The following is a 20,340-nucleotide window of genomic DNA, read 5'->3' as shown; positions in this document are numbered from 1 at the left end:
AGTCTGGGGAGTAATTGTGGAACTCTCAGTGCTAGACACAAGTGCTGTTTAGGGTACTGTATGTGAGTGGGCATAACGATGAGCCAGATGGGCATGGTGCCTCTCCCAAATAAGCCCACAAGTAGTTGTCCATGCATAGATATGAAAACTGAAAGCAACCTGAATTAGCACCAAATTTAGCCAGAGTTGAAAAGAATGAAGGGGTCAAAATACTGTGCTTGTTCGAATTCTCTCAACTCCTTCAAGGTACCATGCTTTCTGGCAGAGATCAGATATCACTGCTTAAAAGTGACTTTTACCAGGCTCCTACTTCCCTCAACACGCCAATGTGTATACCCCCTCCCCGGCATTGCTAAAATGAATGTGCACATTAGCTTAGGTTCTGTGGGACAAAGGTAGGGAAATGAAAGGTCCACATTACAAAATAGGACCACAGTCTGATAGCCAAGGGCAAGGCACAGTATGAGGGCAATTTGGGGCTCAGTGTTGGAGAAGGGGACAACAATAGGCAGGCGATGCAAGCAGATGAGGGTACCAGAAGTCATTTTGCCTGTTAAACTATTTTTTTTAGGGCTGGCAATGGAGAGGTTAATTTGGGGAAAACAAGACTTTTGTTATGAGACCCTGTAAGGTACCAGAGCAATGAAAAGATTTTCCTCCTCTATTTTTTCCTTCTTGTTCCTTCATTGATCTACCCATCCTGCCCTCTGCTAGGTTCCTTCAGTGGTGGAGCAAGAGTAACCAAAAACAACCAAGGCAAACCATCTACTGGTGGCATCCACTGATTGAAATCTTTCCTAGTGGACCATTTGGGTTTCATACCTCATCTTGTCAGACAGGGAATGGAGCCTCAGGAAATCCTTTGATAAACTGGCTTTCTTTTGTCTAAATGCAAACAATAAGAGAGAACAGAGACTTCAAAGGGACTTGTAATCTATTATTAACCTCATTTGCAGGACAGCTTGCTTGGGCTGAGAAAATAAGCAGCATCTGTTCTGAGCTGTTACTCATAAGTATTAGGTTGGGTTGAGGAAGTGGCCATGTGGAAAGGGGGAGTAGACAAACTAACCAAGTAAGTTTTCCATTAATATTTTTTGAATTGTTTCTTTAGTTCTATGAGAAATTAATAACCTACTGGACTTTTGCAAGTTGTTGAAGGTCATGGTATGACTGATCATTAAAAATAAAGTGTTTGCCTCTGGTCAAAGTTCACACTGGGCTTGTATAGTCTCACAGAATATTGGACACAAAGGGCCCCTTCAGTTTTGAAAACCAAGTGAGTTTTTTGTGTATCCATGGGACCATGCATGCATTTGTTTTATTAGGCCTATGGCTGTCAATGTTATCTGTGTTCAGTCAGGGCTTAGTCGTCTATACAAAATTGGACAGGGGCATGTGCCTGGGAAGAGTTGGAGAGGACTCTTCTGTTTGTTTTATTTCACCACTTGTAGTATCTTGCGCACTCCCTCATGCACACGCAGTCTCTGGCCTCAAGCCCTGCTACATGTTTTTCCCTCTTCATTCTTACAGGTATTGACAGGTCCATACATGGATTCCCCAGGTTCCCTTAGTGTATCTCAGTACTGTCCTGGTTGATTTTACTTCCTCTGGTTTCTTCTCAGAAAAGCCCTATCATTACTTACTGTATGCTTACTGCATGCTCACTGCAGGTCAGGAACTGGGCTGAGCATTTCAGATGCATTATTTTTTATTTATTTATTTATTTGTTTGTTTATTTATTTATTTATTTAGGTACAGGGATCGAACTCAGGTCCTTGCACTTGCCCAGCAAGTGGCAAAACCACTGAGCTAAAACCCACGCCCGAGATGCATTATTTCATTAACTTCAAAATAACCTCATGAAGATACCTGATTTACAGATGGGAAAGCTGAAGCCTAGAGAACTTATTTAATATGCCCTGGGGACAGAGCTACTGTAGTTGAGGTAGAATCAGGGTTTGTACTCAAGACTGCCTAATCTCCAATCCTGAGATTAAAACCATCATAAGTGTGTAAGTTATTTTTCTCTTGTTGCTGAGACAAAATACCTGGCAGCAAAAGTTAAAGGGGAAAGGGTATATTTGGCTTACAGTTCATAGAGGTTTCAGTCCATAGTTAGCTGGCTCCAAGACAGGAATAGCAAATAGGATTCATAGAAGAGAAACAACATGGAATGCACAAGGTAGCAAAGGCAACAAGAGGGGCCTTCACTGTCTTTCTACTCTTTTATCCCATCCAGACTACCAGGATTAGGGTGGTCCTAAACCTAACACTCATGTGCATTGGTTTAGTAATCACACGCCCTTAATCCCAGCATCACACATTCCAGATTCAACTACCTCTGAGAAAGTCCTAACCTCATTGCATGAGGCTTTGGGGGAACAGCTAAACACAAACCATAACAATAATTTCTCTAGTTCACTTCTCACTTTGATTAGAGGGTTATCATTATAAAACACAGAAGTATTTTATTAATTCCTTTAAAGACTTTGATCACTTACCCTAGTACTATGCCTTTAAGCCAAATTAAGCCATTTGCCGCAGATACTCAGAATCTGTTTGTTATATGGGTAGGTGTCTTAGTTACTTTTCTCTTTGCTGGGACAAAATATCTGACACCCACAAGTTAAAGGAGGACAGGTTTATTTCAGTTCACAGTTTGTAGAGGTTTTAGTCCATAGTTGGCTGGCTCCAAGGCAGGGTGGCATGGCAGAGGGGCATTGCAGAGGAAAATCAGTCCACGGCATGGCAGGCAGAAAGCAGCAGCAGTAGGGAGCCTGCCTTCTTTCTGTCCTTTATATTCCATCCAGGATGCAAACCTATTGATTGATGCCACCCACATTCAAGGTGAGGCTTCCATTATCCAAACCCAGAACTATGTTCAACCCATTTAGTTATCACATATCTGAAATACCAGTATCACACACTCTAATCCAGCATCACACACAAAAGCCCCACCTATGAGCACATGAGGCTTGGGGGGTGGGATCTAGATACAGGCCATAATAGTAGGATATTACAACTTTTTTTTTTTTTTTAGTTTTTTGAGACAAGGTCTCACTACTAGTTCAGGCTGGCCTGGACCTCACGGCAATCCTCCTGCCTCTGCCTCCCAAGTGCTGGGATTACAGGGGTGTGCCACCACGCCCAATAGGATATTACAACTTTTAATAGCTCTAGTTTCTTATTCTATTTCAGTTTTTTCTAGGTCCCAATGTGTGGGATTTTTTTTCTCCACCTTCTCTCTTTCCTCTCTGTTTGGATTTCATGATTGTGTTAGCTTTCCATTGCAGTGACAAAACCTGAGATAATCAACCTTTAAAAGGAGGAAATATTTAATTTGGTTCACAATTTCAGAGGTTTTAGTCCATGGTTGTTGGTTCTGTTGTTTTGGGACCTGGAGTGAGGCAGAACGTCATAGTGAGGGACATGTAGTAGAGCAAAGCTTACCGCAGTCGGGGAGCAGAGAAAGGAAGGGGCATGCTGAGGTCCCAAAATCCCCTCCAAAGGCTCATCCCCAGTGACCTACCCCCCCCCATGCCCTGCCTCCTAAAAGTTCCATTACCTCCCAGTAGTGCCACAGGCTGATGACCAAGCCTTTAACAAATGGTCTTTGGGAGACATTTGAGATTCAAACAATAATAACAATTAAGCTCAGCTTTCTCAGATTGGACTCTTGACTTTAAGTATTTATGTGTTGTTCCTTCCTGTTCTTAATTTCTTCAATCAAATACCCCTTCATCCCTCCTTTGGTTTCTGGGATTCCACCTTGGCACTTGTGTCAATGTTCTAAATATGTCTACATCCCAAAATACAGCATCTTAAATTGACAATCTTGGCACTTTGACCCCAAACAAATTTTCTAGGCTTAATCTTACATCTTTCTAAGGGTTCATAAGCCTTTAAAAATGGTTTCTTAAGAGTCAGTTCTAGAAAATTCTTAGCAATCATATATTTATTAAACATACCTCCTACACTATTTCTCTTTTCTCCTTCTAAGACTCGAAAGTAAATGTAAGGATTTTTTGACAACCAGTAGGATTCATTTATCATATCAAGTTTTTTTCCTCATAAGTTATAGCTTGTTTTTTTCAGGTATTTGTACAATTGAGCTAGTTAGGGCACAAGACAAAGAAAACACAGGCAAAGATAAAGACCTATACATGTTATAGTGCACTATAAAAACATTTGTTTTGAAGGAAAAAACCCCTTATAACCAATATCCCACTTATAAATAAAAATGGGATGGTAAACATTTCCTTATTTTTAACCATATATTCATGTATATCTTTAAGCTTTGTATGCATAGTTTATTGATCTAATGCTACTCTTTCACTGGCAGGATCCCTATAAGTCAAAGACAAGTATCAGGAAGGAAAAAGTCCTAGCAAATCTCCAGATAGATTTGGAGGGTGGGCAGCAGTTCTCTTCAGTAGAAGCAAACAGTGTGCAGGAAGGTCTTGCTGGTCTTCTTCTCCATCTCCTTAAGCACCTCCTGGATCTCATTGTCCACGTCTTCAATGAGCTGGATATACTGGCAGAGTTTACAGATGAGGAACGACCCGAGGATGGCCTCTTCATAGTTGTCCTTGATGTCCACGTTGATCACATGCACTGGCTGGCAGGTGTCCTGTTCTCTGGAATTCAGATATTCTACCACCTGGTCATAGACTCGCTCTTCACAAGTGAGAATCAGATCAAACAAATCTGTGCAGTTCTGGAACCTTTCCGGCTGAGGCTTGATTCTCTTATTTCTGTCCAACATACCTAAAACGCCATTCTGTGTATAAAATTTCTTATTTTTCCTTGTAAGATCCTTGTATATCTGTTCATATGTTGTTTGGAAATCATAAATATTTGGCTTGTCAAGGATTTGTCCTGAAATCTTCACGTGAGTTCCTGTTCCAAAAGACCGGACGTTGAATCCTCGTTTGTGGAGGATGTGGTGTGCCTCCATGCTCCGGTTCTGATTGTTGGAGCACACTACCGCCACTTTTAGCGGTGACCCAGGCATGTTGCTGCGTGGACTGTAACGCTTCGGCCTCTAAGAGTTTCCACTCAGTTGCTGTGCTTTGATGCAAGCAAAGTGGAAGCTGTTATACTGTCAACTCCGGTGCTGAACAGTGGCAGCACTGCGCACCAGGAAGGGTGCCCCCTCATAATGAAGGGTGGCGTCACAAAGAGGCCCCACCCCTTTTGAGCCAGCCCCGGAGGAGGGCAGCCAGGCAACCAAACGACTCTTGCCCGGAGTTTGCGTGCTGGGCCCAGATTCCACTCCTGTGAAGCAAGATCTTCTGGGTAGGGTTCATTAGTGTCCCATCACAATGTAAACTGTAAACAAGGCTTTATCGTAGAACCCGCACATACTCTCCTTTTTACACTTTTTATCCTTTCTTTCCATCTTGCAGTCTGGATATTTTCTGACCTGTTTTCTGGTTCATATGTGTCCAATCTGCTAAGCCTACACACCAAATTCTTAATTTTATTTCTCAACTCCAGAATTTTCATTTTTAATCATGTCTTTTATTTTGTTTGTAGCAAACAACAATTATGTTTAAATTGTCTGTTAACTAGAATATCTGAAGCCTCTGTGGATATATTGCTGTATTTCTGTGGTCTGTTGTTTGTTTTGGCTTTTATTCGTGTCTTTTCTTCATCCCCTTACCTTCCCCTCCCTCTTCCCCTCCCTTTTCTCCTCCCTCTTTCCAATACCTTCTCCCTCCCTTTCTATCCTCTGCCCTTCCCCTTCCCCTTCCCTCCCCTCTCCTCTCTCTTTCCCCTTCTTTCCTCCTGCCTTTCTGTGTCTTCTCCCTTTCTCCTTCCTCCTCCTCCCCCCCTCCTCCTCCCCCCCCTCCTCCTCCCTCCCCTCCCCCCTCCCCCTCCTCCTCCTCTATACTGGCAACTGAACAGAGGGCCATGGCACTGAGCTACATTTCCAACCCTTTTTGTTTTTTGAGACAAGGTCTTGCTAAATTGTTGGAACTTGGGATTCTCCTGCCTCAGCCTCCCAGTGAGCTGAGATTACAGGCATATGCCATCATGCCTAGCTGTATCTTATTTTCTTTGATGCTTGCCTGGTTTTGTTTGTTTGTTTATTTGTTTTGAGCCTGGGTCCCACTATGCAGTTCAAACTGGCCTTAAATTTACTATGTAGCTCAGGCTGGCTTTGACCTCCTGGCGATCCTCCTGCTTCAGCATCCACAGTGCTGGAATTAAAGGTGTGTGCCACCACACCACGCCCATTGTCTGGTTCTCACTGTGTTCCAGACATTGTATTTGCAAAGATATTGCAAGAAGTATTTTTGAAGTGTAAATCAATGTTCTCCGCCAGATAGAATTTGTGTTTGAGTCCATCAAGGGCTTGCTGGCATTAGCGATCAGGGATCACTTTAGTCCAACTCCAGTGATTGAAATGATTGTTCATAGTTGAGCTAGTGAATCAACGATGGACATCTTCAAGTCCATTCTTCTACTAGAATAGTACACGAGTAAACAGTCCTATTCCTGAGAATCTATAGCCCATCTATCCTCTGTCCCATGTATGGCAAACCCAAGATTCAGATGTCTGTTACCCTAGTAACTGTGGACCTGTTAAAAAATGCCTTTCAAAATCTCAACTATTTAATATTCTCTATGAAGTATGAAAACATTCCCACTGTGATTGTCTTACTTTCTGGGACTTCTACCTTACCCCATACTGGCTCCATAATTTTCACTCATTTTTTTAGTTTTATGATGTCTTTATGGAGATAATTTTTATATTTTGTCTAACTTTCACAACTATCATCAATAGAAAGTTTGGTTTGATTTTTCTAGTCTGTGGTTACATGCACTGATAGTGACACCATATTCTATGAGCTTTTGGCTTACATTCATAGTTTCAGAGGTGCCACTCACCCTCTAAAATCCACATTGCAAACTAGAAACTATTGGCAACCCTGACATTTAAAAAATACAATTAAGCCCATGTTGAAATAATATATAAAAATCTATTTGTATATTAGCATACTAGTTACAGTGCACTATTTCCACTAACCCCTATCTTGTTTATAGCACAACCTTCCTTTTCCCTAATTGTATTATCTTTTACCCAAAGTTCTGGTTAGTGGAATAGTATTTTGTAGTGTTGCTTACTTGGTAACTAATTACCCACAGTGTTTAAGTCCCAGGGTGCAGCTTACAAAATATAAACACATTTGTGGAGTGCACATACAGCAAATTGAGATTTTTGTCAATGGTCACAGATCCAAAATGCACTGTAGGTCATTCTGCTTCAAGGGATTCTTGGGCTATGAGGATACTGGTGAAATGTGGAAGATGCACAACAATTAATCTTCATTAGAAATACATTTAAATCTGAGTTAGAGTAACAGTTGGAAGTCTGGAATGGGAAATGAGGCCATTAATGGAGATAGCAGAAAGTTTACTAAATTTGGAAAGTCAGTATCCTAAATGGCTTTGCCTCTAGGTAGATACTAGTTGTTTAGTATAAATAATTTGCAAGCACTTAAAAGCACATTTGGTTTAAAATCTAAAACTATTTATGAAAGTGCATTTGGATTATTTTATTTTACTATCTTTTAATTTCCTTGTAAATATTTATGATCAGTATTATACAATACATGAGAGTATTTTATCATAAAGAAAAACTATCTTACAAGTTAGTTTCTCTGTCTCCTTGGAATTTAGTCAAAACTGACTTCTATACTAAAGTACTTTCCTATTTTAGAAAAGCACAAAAGGTATAATAGATAATGTGAAACAGGAAGAAAAGGTGCAAGGGGGAAGGGGAAGTGGGAGGGGTGGGGAAAAGAAAGAAAGGAATGGAATTAATATGAGAAAAAGAAAAAATGGAAACAAAGTCTTTGTAGATAGGGAGGGGTGGAGGGGTTGAAGGGAGGGCAGGGGAATGGGGAAACAATAAGGACCAAGATGAATTGTATAAAGGTGCAAATTTCCAGTGATAAATGTCATTATATTGTATACCTTAAATGTACAAATAAAATCAATTTTTAAAAAGCACAATAACTTTTTTATAAAGGGAAAAACAAAGTTCTCCATCCCATTGTTGCTTCCCTTAATGTTTAGTTGGCACTAGCTAATCAAAAGTCAGTTATGGGCCAGGTGCAGTGGCACATGCTTATAATCTCAGCTGTTTGGAAGTCTGAGGGAGAAGAATCACAAGGTCAAAGCCAGTCTAGGTAATTTAAGCAAAACCTTGTCTGAAAGTAAAGTTTAACAAACGGGCTGGAGATGTAGCTCAGTGCTCCCTAGGTTCAATCCTCAATACCACAAAAATGAAAAAAATAAATTGTGGATTTCCCTAACAGCTCCTACATTTTTATTCCTAGAGAAAATCTTACCACACACAAATATTTGCCACTTGAAATGTAAGACCTCCAACCTCAACCGGATCATCAACTCTTCTTCCATTCCAATAGCAGCAGTTTTAAACTTCCATCATCTTTATTAAACAAACCTGCAATGCGAAACCTTCACTCTCAACAGATAGCTTTTCCTTTTACTTCAAAACCATCCTGAGGAATAAAGCAATTTTTACCCCGACAATTTTTGTCAATATTTTCCAAGTACTTTATTGTAGGAAATTTAAAATATACAAAACTGGAGGATGATATGACAAACCCTCATGTACATATGATCTAGCTTCAACTCTCAGCCGATGATGTTTCATTGACCACATCTTCTAAAAATGGAACTTCTAATCATTTTTCCTTGCTTTCTTCACATCAGTCTAAAAGAAATTTCCTTTCTACCCAAGGTTATTCTCTGCCTCAAGATCTGGATTGCATCCCTTCCAGCCTCTTCAAACTTTTGCTGTAATTAAAACACTTCCTTATTTATATAAACTGATTTCATTCAGTTTTTAAACATTTTCTAGGTAATCTATTTCCATATTAGGAAACACACACACACATACACACACACACACTACACACACACACACACACACACATATATCTCTTTAGCTAACATCCTGTCTTTCACCTTCCATTTTTAGCCAAGAATCTAGAAAGGGTATTCTACATTTGCTGTTTCTCTTATCTTATTACCTCTTACACTTTAATCCAAGCAAAAGGATTTCCTACCACACGCTTCTGCTAAAACTGCTCTCATTGAGTTCAGTGATGCTGTTTTGGTTAAATCTTCTCAACCATTCTCCTGGTAGCTTGCGAAGCATTTGATGATGTTGATCCCTTTCTGTAATCAGCAAAACTTCAAACATTTGCTTCTTCTTATTTCATAAGAATACTTTCTTTTGTATTTCTTCCTACATCTCTGGATTCTCTCAGTTTCCTTCTCTTTCAGTCCTTTTTGTCTTTTTCATGTGGTCATTCCCTGGGATATTTTTCTTATTTCTTTACTCTTTTTTCTTTATTAGTGTATGTTTACAATACATAATGTTACATTTGTATTGGGGAATTGGTACATATATATAACATATCTTGATCATTTTTGATGCCTTTACCTCCTACCTTCTCCCTCCCATCCTCAAACCCCTTCCCCAGCTCCAGAAAAATCTATCATTTACATTCTCTTGAAGCAATCTAACAACTGCTTATTCCATCACTATCTGCATAGTTTTTCCTCAAACATTTGGAATCTAATGGGACAATGACACATTAGGACAAATAATTTTTAATTAAGATATTAATTTCTATTTGTATTTTATAAATGCAAAACTAAAGCATACTTCTTATGAAATAGTGGTGATAGTTTCATAATGGAGAAAGTGATGAAAATCCTCTGTGACCTTTTTTCACTGTATATCTAGCTCAATGTTGGACTGTTTGCATTTTAGATCAAGTTCTTATATATCTGCCTCTTCTTCCTCCTCTTTATACTAATTTGGAAAGTCTTAACTCACAATTTTCAATTGTAGGAAGTATTTACTGTATCCGATAAATTTTGAGTATTTGGATTAAGCATAGAACCAGAAATTGTTAAGAGAATTCTAACTAAAAATACATATTTTGTCATATGCTAAACTGAATAGCACGTGGCAGAAAACATTGATGAATTATTTTATTTTGGGAAATGGCTCCGAATGTATTACTGATCTGTTCTTTGACTGTATTCCTTTGTGAAAATATTTCTTCATATTCTGATGTAGTACTTGGAGGTGATTGTAAAATATGTTCCAAGATATACCAATGACTTTATTTTCAGTACTGGGAATTGAACTCAGGGCCTTTGCATTGGTCTACATCCCCATCCCCTTTTTTACCTTTTATTTTGAGACAGGGTCTTGCTAAATCACACAGGCTAGGCTTAAACTTGTGATCCTCCTGCCTCAGCCTTTCAGAGTGCTAGGATTACAGGTTTGTGCCACCATGACTGGTATCTCTGTTGCAATTTTAAAGCATGGCCCCAGTGTTCCCTGATACTCCTACATTAGAAAGGCAAAATCTATATCCCTTCCCCTTAAATCTCTTACTACTTAACTTGTTGAATTTCACAGAAGTGATGTGCTAGTTTCTGAAACCAGGCCTTAAGAATTTGGCAGCTTCCACTTGTCTTTTGCAATGATAACTCATAACCAAATCACCTCATAGAAAGGACAGTATGGAAAGGAATTGATAGTCAATACCAACTTGCTAGCCATGTGAGTAAGCCTTCCTGAAAGTAGATTCACCAGCTCAGGTCAGGACATCTCAGCTGGTACCACACAGAGTGAAGACAAACTCCCAGTGCACACAGCCCAAATTTTACATTCATAAAATCAATGATAGTTGCCTTTTAAGCTAGTAAGTCTCATAGTAGTTCAGTATGAAGCAAGAAGTAACCATCTCCTTTCTTTGAAACTTCCTCCCTTCCTCTTTCTCCTCATTAATTTTGCTTGCTTGTCTCCAAATCTGTCACACAATCAACACATACTTTCTACTTCTCAGAATAGGATATGCTCAATATTGTTATTCTTTTTATAAGATAATAGATGACAGAAACTCTATTTTGTTAATTTCTGTTAAATTTAAGCAACTTCATGTTATTTTTCATAAAAGGTATTTGGACCACTCCCCAGACCTATTGAATCATATGTTCTAGAGTGGTACCAGAAAATTACAATTTTAATAAGCTTAACAGGTAAGTTTTACATATGCCAAAGTTTGAAAACTTTTCCATAGTGGTTACTTAAAATTCTTTTGGAATAAGGATTATTGTGAGATTTAAATTAAAAGAGACTAAATATTATGAAGCATTTAGCCTGGGATCTGGCATATAATAAGGGGTCATCAGCTATTACTATCATCACCAACATCATCATTGCTATTTTTAAAGATTATCTTTAGGATTAGGAGATATTGTTTTCACGTGTTTTATGCTGGTTTGCTTATTAAATGAAGTAGACAGTTGTTGCCTACAGTTTAGAATTCTCTTGGCTCCAGGCATCAGGTGGAGGGTTATCTCCAGGACAGCAGAGCAAATTCAGGTAAAACATTCATCAGGGTTTTTGCCCACCTTCCTGATACATGCTCTGGCAAATGGAGCAAATCACTGAAACTGGTTCTCTTCAGAAAACCCATGGACAAGGGATCTTTATATGTTTGGTAGAATAGGTCTCCAAGGAAATCCTAGCCGTGCTGCCATATTCCAACTTTGGGAATGTAAGAGACCTGGCATTCCACTTCATTATAAAAGCAAATACACTGGTTTATAGGCTGAAAACCTGAAAAGAGATTTGGATGGGCTGGTTGAAAATCATCAGTAGTTTTTAAGAAAATTAAACACATGCCACAATATATTTTTTCTCTGGATGTGGCTTTTGTGGGCATCTGTTTAGGTGGAAAACATTCAGACTAGATTATTGAATCTGAATTAGGCCAAGTGCTTAAAGAATGATATGCTTTGACATTCAAATTTATTAATTAACTAAGGGCTAGCGACAGCACATTTTCTTTCAGCCCTTGTTTAAAAATAACAACTCTCTACAGTGTTCTGTCTAATAAGAAAAATGAAATAAATACTCTGAATTGGTATGAACTACTCAACATCTCTGTGTCTCAGTTATCTGATTTTAGTACCTCAAAAGATTGTTGAAGATTACTTAATATATGAAAATGTACAGAATACTTTTTGGCTCATAGTAAGCACTAGATAAGCATTAGCTATTTTATTGTTCTTGTTATCTATTTTTATTATTATTATTATTATTATTATTATTACTTGTAAAGAAGATACATTAGTAAGTGTATTAGTCAGTATTCCCATCACTGAGACACAATACCTGACACCCATAACTTAAAGGAGGAAAGATTTAATATAGCTCACAGTTTCCGAAGATTCATTACATGGTTGGTAGGCCACAAGGCAAAAAACTCATGACAGAAAAGCATGGTAGAGCTTAGCTGCTTAGTTCATGGCAGCTAGGAAGCAGAGCACGGAAATGGCATCAGAGAGGAATGGAGGAGGTACACCTCTATGACCCACCCAGGCACATCCAGGAGCATGCTTTACTAATCCACTAAGCATTTTTTAATCCAATGACATTGACATATCAGGATTAATGGTTGTAGTAGGCAGTTTTTCTTTTGATACAGACCTATAGCTAAAGATGTAAGTAAAAGTGCAAAAATAGTCTGAGGACAGGACAACCTGGATGTTCCTTAAGGGTGAGATGAAGGTCTTTCCTGTTCACCTTTGGATCTTCAGAGGTACATGATTAAGTGCTCAATAAACTTCTGTTGAATAAATGATGGTTTCTTAAAAATAGATACTTGTTAATTACTTTCTTCTCATCTTTTGAATCTCTACATAGAGACTGAATGTGGCAAGAGTGGTGTTTAATTGATTATGGCTGATTAGATTCTGTATTATATTAATGTGACTATTTTTTTACTATAACAACATTTATTTTTGTTTCTTTCCCAGCTTTATTAAGGTATAATTGAGAAATTAAAATTGCATATATTTATGGTATGCAATATGTTTTGATATAGATTGTATACATTGTGGAATGCTTAAATCAAACTCACTAACATGTCTGTGACCTCACATGCTTATCATTTTTTATTTATTATTTCTTGCTAAAGGACCTTGATGGAGAAAAAAGGTAGATATGTGGAACCAGAAACCAAGAAAGAAGGTTTGTGTTTTATTTTTTTTTTGGTGTTGGGGATTGAATTGAGGGCCTCTTCCATGTTAGGCAAATTCTCTACCACTGAGCTATACCCCCAACCCGGAAATACACTTGATAAAAATAAAAAAGATCTTGACTGACCTGGGTGCAATTATAGGGATTACATCTACAGAAGACAATGATGCCCTGCCACCATCTCTTTTCTGGGAAAGAATGTGAGCACGTAATGGTGACACTCAGAGCCAGGTCAGTGCGTGGTATGATATCATTGAACTAAATATCAAACTTAATCATGAGATTACATCACTGGATGTTGAAAGTCCATGTAACTTCATTACCTAGTCACCCAAATATGAACATTTTTAATAAGTTCATTTTTATAAGTCCAGAGTTAGTTTATATTAAATTAAAGATTCCACAAATGAATAGGTATGAATAATAAATTCCTGAAACCTTTTGATAGGAGTAGGAGTTTTCAGCCTGTTCATCTGCCATGCTGCAGATAAGGAATATATTCATCCTGCTTCAGTTTCCTCAGCACGTCACTTAGGAGATGCTTTTACAGTGTTTATTTAGAAAGCCCTGGGCTAGATTCCAAAAAAAAAAAAAAATGTCACTGCTCTGTCCCAAGTTACAGTGGAGCTGCCTCCCTCCTCCTTTCGCCTCTGTTACCACTTTGATCTACTTATACAGGTCATTTTTGAGTGTCTTGAGATGTGGGCAGAAGAGGGGGAGATTGCTGGTAAAAATAAAGGGCTCTACCAATGGTTCTTTTCAAAGAAGATGGCCTGCAAAGAGGTGTACATAGACTTGCAAGTCCAAAAAAATTGTTCTATAAATCATCTTTCGAAGCTTACATACCTAAATGAAAAGAACGAAACAAAAATTAAGATAGAAAAAATATTTTCTTGCCTCCTGATTCAAAAAACCATGAGACATGAAGTATGATTTACTCTACTGGAGTGGATTATCAGAATAGTGAAGAAGTATGTGCATCTGTTAGCTTTTGCAGTATAAAAAACATCCTAGAACCTAATGCCTTAAAACAACCAAAAAAACTGGACATGGTGGTGCACATCTGTAATACTAGCACTTGGGAGGCTGAGGCAGGGGGATTGCCATGAGTTTGAGGTCAGCTTGACCTACATAGTGAGTTCAAGGCCAGCCTGAACTATATAGCAAGATCCTTTCTCAAAAAAGCCAAAAACAAATAAACAAATAAACACTTCACTCTGGATTCTGTGGACTGGGGTGACACTTCTGGTCTGGGTAGGCTCTGCTAAAATCTGCTTTCAGGTTGGCTGGAGGCAGGATGGCCTAGTTGGTGTTTGTCAGGATTTGGTAAAGGGGTCATTCGTTTCCACTGTTAGCCAGGCACCAGTTACCAGTGGCCTCTTGTCATTTAATGCTCTTCCATCTTTTCGGGTTATTTTTCTTGATCTCAAGTGAATTTGACCTTTGACCACTTTCTTTTTCTTTCTTTTGGTACCGGAGATCGAACTCGGGTCCTTGCGCTGTGCAGCAGGCGGCGAAACTGCTGAGCTAAATCCCCGGCCCCCACTTTCTTTTTCTTGATGGTCTTTTCTCCCTTGATTTTTGAGATACCACTTTGGCATCTTCCTCACAGACTTCTCTTCCGTGGCTAGTAAGTTGAATATTGGTGATGGCTAAGCTTTGTCTCTGGTTCTCTTTGCTGCTAATCCTGCATTGACTCTGAGTTCACTCACCCATCCTCATGGTTTCAATGACTCTTTATAGTCTGATGACTCTCAGTTCTATTTCTCAATCACAGACTTCTTATCTGAACCTCAGACTGCATCCTGGGCAGCTTTACTGTGACATCCCACAGACGCCTTAAACTCAACATGCTCTCAGACTCTTGTGTCCTCAGCTCAGTGAATTACTATGCACCCAAGTCATCAAAGCTAGAGAACTGAGAAACCACTTTCTCTCCCTTACTCCCTCCCCATCTGTTATGGCTTGTGTTTAGATGTCCAGCTAAAGCCTCATGCAGTCTGAGGTGGAGCTATTTTGGAGGTGGTTGAATCTAGAGTGTGTGATTGATTCACAGTGCACTGCTAGGCCTGAGGGCACTAGGATTAAGGGGATGAGTGCTATCTGCCCTAAGTAGTATGAATAAGATAAAAGAGGCAGAAAGATGCTGTTAAACCTTCTTGTTGCTTTTTCTGTCTTCTGCCGCCATGAACTATTGCCCCTCTGCCACCCTGTCTTGAAGCCAGCCAATTATGGAATGAAACCTCTACAATCTGTAAGTCAAATAAACCTTTTTTCCCCTTTAACTTTGGGTGTTGGGTGTTTTGTCTCAGCAACGAGAGAAAAGTAACTAACACACCATTCAGTAATCCAGGCGTGTTTTCTCTTAAAATGGTTCCCTGTCGGTCATTCCCCTGCTCTACTCAAGGAGATTGATTCCCCTCAAACTGCATCTTCTAGGATCTTACATCAGCCAGTTTCTAGCTGGGTTTTTCCAATGAAAGTCTCTGCTTTTAGACTCAAGAATGTGGACTTTTCCTTCCCACTGCTGTTGCTGCGTGCCTATTCCACCAAATTTAAGGTCAATACTCAACACTGAGGCTCTTTATTTGGTACCATTCTCTGTGGTAACCAGCTAGACACTTGTTAGGAAGCTGATTACATTCAAACTTTTCCTATCATAGAGAGGCCATACTTTATTCTTACTGTTATGAGTACAGATTTGCTTTCTCATCAGCATCATCTAAGAACTTCTGGAATTCCTAATTCACTATTATGTTACCACACAACAACAATACTTCTGTCCAAGGGACATACTTACAAGGAAAATACAATATTAAAATTAAAATTTGCTGTTTACAATTTACTCCATCAACCAGGAGTTGTTGGCTGATAAAATGGTAGAATGGACTAAGATTTAGTTATAATACCAAATACCAATACCAATCACATTTTGGGGGATTGCAATGTTGTTTCTCAGGACATGGTCTATGCTTTGAAGCAGTGACTGACATATGGTATGTTTCTCCCCTATGTAGAATGTATAGGTCTAGGAATTAAGGGGCAGAAGTATAAATGGCTTTTCTCACTATTATATCTAATAAGCCACACAAGAATTTTATTTCCTATCCACAATCTTCAGCCTTGCTGGTCTAGAGGTCTTTGTTTCGAAGGAATAAATGCTTCCTCACAGTCTCATTATAATTAAAATTGAGACTGTCACCTGGCATTTGGAGCTCCTCCAACAAGCAGAGGAGTGTGACTATATTGTCTGAGATGACTGATCATGATTAATAATGAGAAATTGGTTCACTGCTACATAATGAAAGCAAGGGGACTATTTTTGAAACCCATGAGATTCATGGGGATGTTCTTTTTGATACTTTCATTTCTGATAGGAAAAGTCAATTAAAGCCTATAGCAACCCAGTACATACAGGACTATAACTGTCACTGCAAAATGGAGATTTAAAAGTTAGATTTTTTTTCTTTTAGAGATAAGCAACTTCTCCAAACTTCCTTCTGCAGAACACACAACCAATACTCCTTACTCTCCTCAGCCTAAAAGAAGTAACAGAATATGCAGATGCTACCAGCCTCAGGAGGCTGGAGCTTGATTTCCTTTCCACTAGAAAGAGGAGAATGAGTTGGATATAGCTGGAAGTGATAAAGCAAGTGTGGAGATCTACATTGTCTCTCTGTGCTCCTCTTCTGCTGTCCCTTACTATCAAAGACCCATGCCCACCTATACAAATGAGTCCCTTCATCTCCTCAGAACTAGCTTTGAGTAAATCCTTTTTTTCCATTTTACCAAAATATATGGCCTCCTTTGATTTGGTCAGTGGCAAGCAAATGAACCTAAGCTTGTGAACCTAAGTGGCCGGTAACAGGACCACCAAAGATTCAGACCTTACAGAAATGAAAGATTGGATCATTTCACTGGCAAAATAAATACATCTAGTTAATGTTCGGGCTGAAAGGGAAAGATGGTATGTCGTAGAAGAGGAAAGTGATACATGTCAACTGTGGCCATATGACCAGTTATAGAAAAAGAATTATAGCAGTCAATAATTTTATGTATATATTAATCAACAATCTCTTTCATCCTATTTTGTATGAGGAATGTTGGTAATAATGACTTTGTAATTTAATTTATGGTTCACCAGACTACAGTTATGTTATCACACATATCTGATATTTATAGGAGGGATCATAATGCCTGGAAACCACAGATTTGGGATGGAATATTGATAAATCAGATGTTCTTCCACCCCTTTTTGGAGAGAGCTTGTAACCTGTATTATGGGTGGTTGTCTCATGTCTGACAGAAACATGAATTTCTGAAATATTGTATTCTCAGGGTTTACAAGGGAATAGATTTAATACAGGACACATAATTTATAGGATTATTTTATATTATTCACCCAAAAAGTCAAATTCAGAGGAGTGCAAGAGATCTATCCACACATTAGAGACCCAAAATATCCAGCCAAGGGCCTGGATCTCATGGCAGTGTCTTCCACAAGTCCAGCTAAAGGCCTAGAGCCCAAGGCAATGTATTATGGAAGTCTGTATCAAGGATCTGCACTGGGAAGGTCCAAAGGCCAGTGGTGGAAGCTAGAAAGTCTGCAACTGCAGGGTGAAGAATTTGTGCCACCAGGCTGAGAGATCTTCACTGGAGTGAGGAACCAACACTCAAGGTGAAGACCAGAGCTCCCCTGATGGGAACAGCAGCCATTCCCTGTGACAGGGAGGACCCAAGCTCCTCCGATGATGAGAACAGCCAAGTTCATATCAGGAAAACCAGCTACAATAAGCTTCTTCAGGAAAATCAACAGCATACAATCTTCCCTTCAGTTCTCCTTTTATGCCATTGGCAACAGTTCTCAAGTGGGTCTTCCACACCCAGAACCATGCTGACTCAGTTCAGCTGGGTATTCCAAGTTGACCATTAGTTAATCCACCACAATCTACCATCTGTAGACTCACAGAATACCTTATCCACCATCATGGAGTTCCACATAGCATTGCCCTCTGACCAAGAAACACATTTTATGGCCAAAGAAATGAGACAATGGGTTCATTCTCATGGAATTCACTGGTCTTATCATGTTCCTCACCATCCAGAAATGGCTGGATTGATAGAAAGGTGAAATGGTCTTTTGAAGACGCAGTTACAGTGCCAGCTAGGAGGCAATAGCTTGCAGGGCTGGGGCAAGGTTCATCAAAAGGCTGTATATGCTTTGAATCAGCACCCATTGTATGAGACCATGTCTCTCATAGCCAGGATTTATGGGTTCAGGAATCAAGGGGTGATCAACTACCAAAATTTTTGCTCCCTATTCTTGCAACCTTATGTTCTGCTGGCTTAGAAGTCTTAGTTCCAGAGAGGGGAACGCCTATACCAAGAAGTGCAACGATGATACCATTGAACTGGAAGCTAAGATTTTCCCCTGGTCATTTTGGTCTCTTTATGCCTCTAAGGAAACAAGCTAAAAAGGGAGTCACAGTGTTGTCAGGGGTGATTGATCAAGACTATCAAGGGGAATTTGGACTACTACTCCACAATGGAGGAAAGGGAGAACATACTGGGAGTACAGGAGATCCCTTAGGGTAGCTCTTAGTAGTACCATGCCCTGTTATTAAAGTCAGTGGGAAACTACAACAACCTAATCCAGACAGAATGACAAATGGTCCAGACCCTTCAGGAATGAAAGCATGGATCACTCTACCAAGGAAAGAACCAAGACCTGCTGAGGTGCTTGCTGAAGGCCAAGGGAATACAGAATGGGTAGTAAAAGAAGGTAGTTCTAAATACCAGCTATGACCCCATGATCAGCTACAGAAATGAGGATTTTAATTGTACTGTTTCTCTCCTAAAATGGTTCTAATGTAATATAATGTTGATAGATCTAATACTGGTTCTTAAGGATTGTTAAACCTATGTGATAATGTTCAAGTTATGAAATGTTAATAGCACCACCCAAAGAAAACTTGCCATCCATTCTGGGAAGGGAATTAGTGCATTTCTGTTTGTACACAGGATAGTTATAACATGTTAGGCATAATTATGAGTTTGTCTTTGTATCTTGGAGGCTGGGTTAAAGAAATGTATCTTGTTGCCAAATTGATAAGGGACTGATTGTGACGGTTGATTGTGTCAACTTGAAAAGTTGGTTAAGAGAAGCTTAACTAAATCAACTCAGCAATTCTGCACCCTAGGGTGTGGAGGACCCACCCTGGGCAGCACAGTGTTGCCTGGATGGTATAAAGGGGAAATGAGGAAGGACTGATCTGCTTCTGTTCCTTCGAAGGAGTTCCAGTCTTCAACTTGGACATCATTTCCTGGCTTCCAGTGAAGACTCTTCAGCTTCTGGCACAGATCCTTTAGCCTTCCATCGCAGACCCATTGGCCTCCTGATATGAACTCCAGCGGGACACTGCAGGGAGCTCCAGACCTTTGACTAAATCCTTTAGTCTCCAGTGCACAGACAGAGCCTCTGGACTCTTCCTCTTCTGATTCTGTGGGTGGCCATTACAAGCCAATCTTGAAAATTCATATATATTTGTATATCTTGTGTTATATCTGTTTCTCTAGTAAATACTGACTGACACATATGGCTATGAGGTGAGAATGGATGCTGAGTAGTTAAAAAGATGAATTATGTTAGTCCTGAGCCTGTTTGCCCTCAGATCTGTTTCATATCCTTTTCCAAGTCTACTCTGTATCTTAAACCCATAGGAGTCATGAAGGTTACATTCCCCAGGCTCTCAAGTCATCTGGCCTCCAACTAGACTTGGCTTTGGTAGGAGATTGGAAGGTTGGAAGGAGAAAGAAGCTAAGGTGCTTTTCACCCTGTCTCTCTGATGTGGGCAGATCTTTCAGCTGTGGCTACATCTGTGCCTTCATTTCTTGCCAGACAAGCTACTAAATTTCAGCTTCCACTGGGCAAGCCTGGCTTTAGTAACAGGGATGAAGCCCTTGACTTTCTAGCTGAGGGATAGCAAGAGCTTCTTATTGTTGTTGATCTCTAGGGTTCTTCACCATGGGTTTTTTTGACTCCCAGCTCCTCTCGACTGTGTAATCAACTCTGCATTAAATCTTCCAAGTGACAGGATCAAATTTCTGTTCTTTAATATGTCCTGTGACTGTTCCCTCCTTCCTACCTCTTACATCCACTGCCTTATATATGTCAGGATTTCACTGCCTTCATCCTCTTTTGGAGTCTTTTGCAAAGCAAAGTTTTTTAT

General features: G+C 39.5%; 1 long non-coding RNA gene and 1 pseudogene across 2 annotated transcripts; one reads left to right on the top strand and one right to left on the bottom strand.

Annotated features, from left to right (window-relative positions):
- Positions 1 to 4,041: 4,041 nt before the first annotated feature.
- LOC101708214 (RNA polymerase II subunit A C-terminal domain phosphatase SSU72 pseudogene) lies at positions 4,042 to 5,153 on the bottom strand (annotated as a pseudogene).
- Positions 5,154 to 5,232: 79 nt separating this feature from the next.
- Positions 5,233 to 19,625, top strand: LOC110347055 (uncharacterized). Of its 2 annotated transcripts, none has more exons than XR_002391409.2 (3): positions 5,233 to 5,298; positions 13,050 to 13,102; positions 19,404 to 19,625. It is a non-coding gene; the product is annotated as an uncharacterized LOC110347055 (long non-coding RNA). The 2 variants fall into 2 exon arrangements; XR_015442457.1 differs by lacking the exon at positions 19,404 to 19,625 and adding an exon at positions 13,254 to 13,343.
- Positions 19,626 to 20,340: the final 715 nt, after the last annotated feature.

Source organism: Heterocephalus glaber, unplaced genomic scaffold (genome assembly GCF_053883595.1).
Source record: "Heterocephalus glaber isolate CG9 unplaced genomic scaffold, H.glaber_assembly_v1.0 deba00001547, whole genome shotgun sequence".
Taxonomy (NCBI): domain Eukaryota; kingdom Metazoa; phylum Chordata; class Mammalia; order Rodentia; family Bathyergidae; genus Heterocephalus; species Heterocephalus glaber.
The sequence above is the reverse complement of the archived record's forward strand: the minus strand, read 5'-3'. Positions and strand labels throughout refer to the sequence as shown.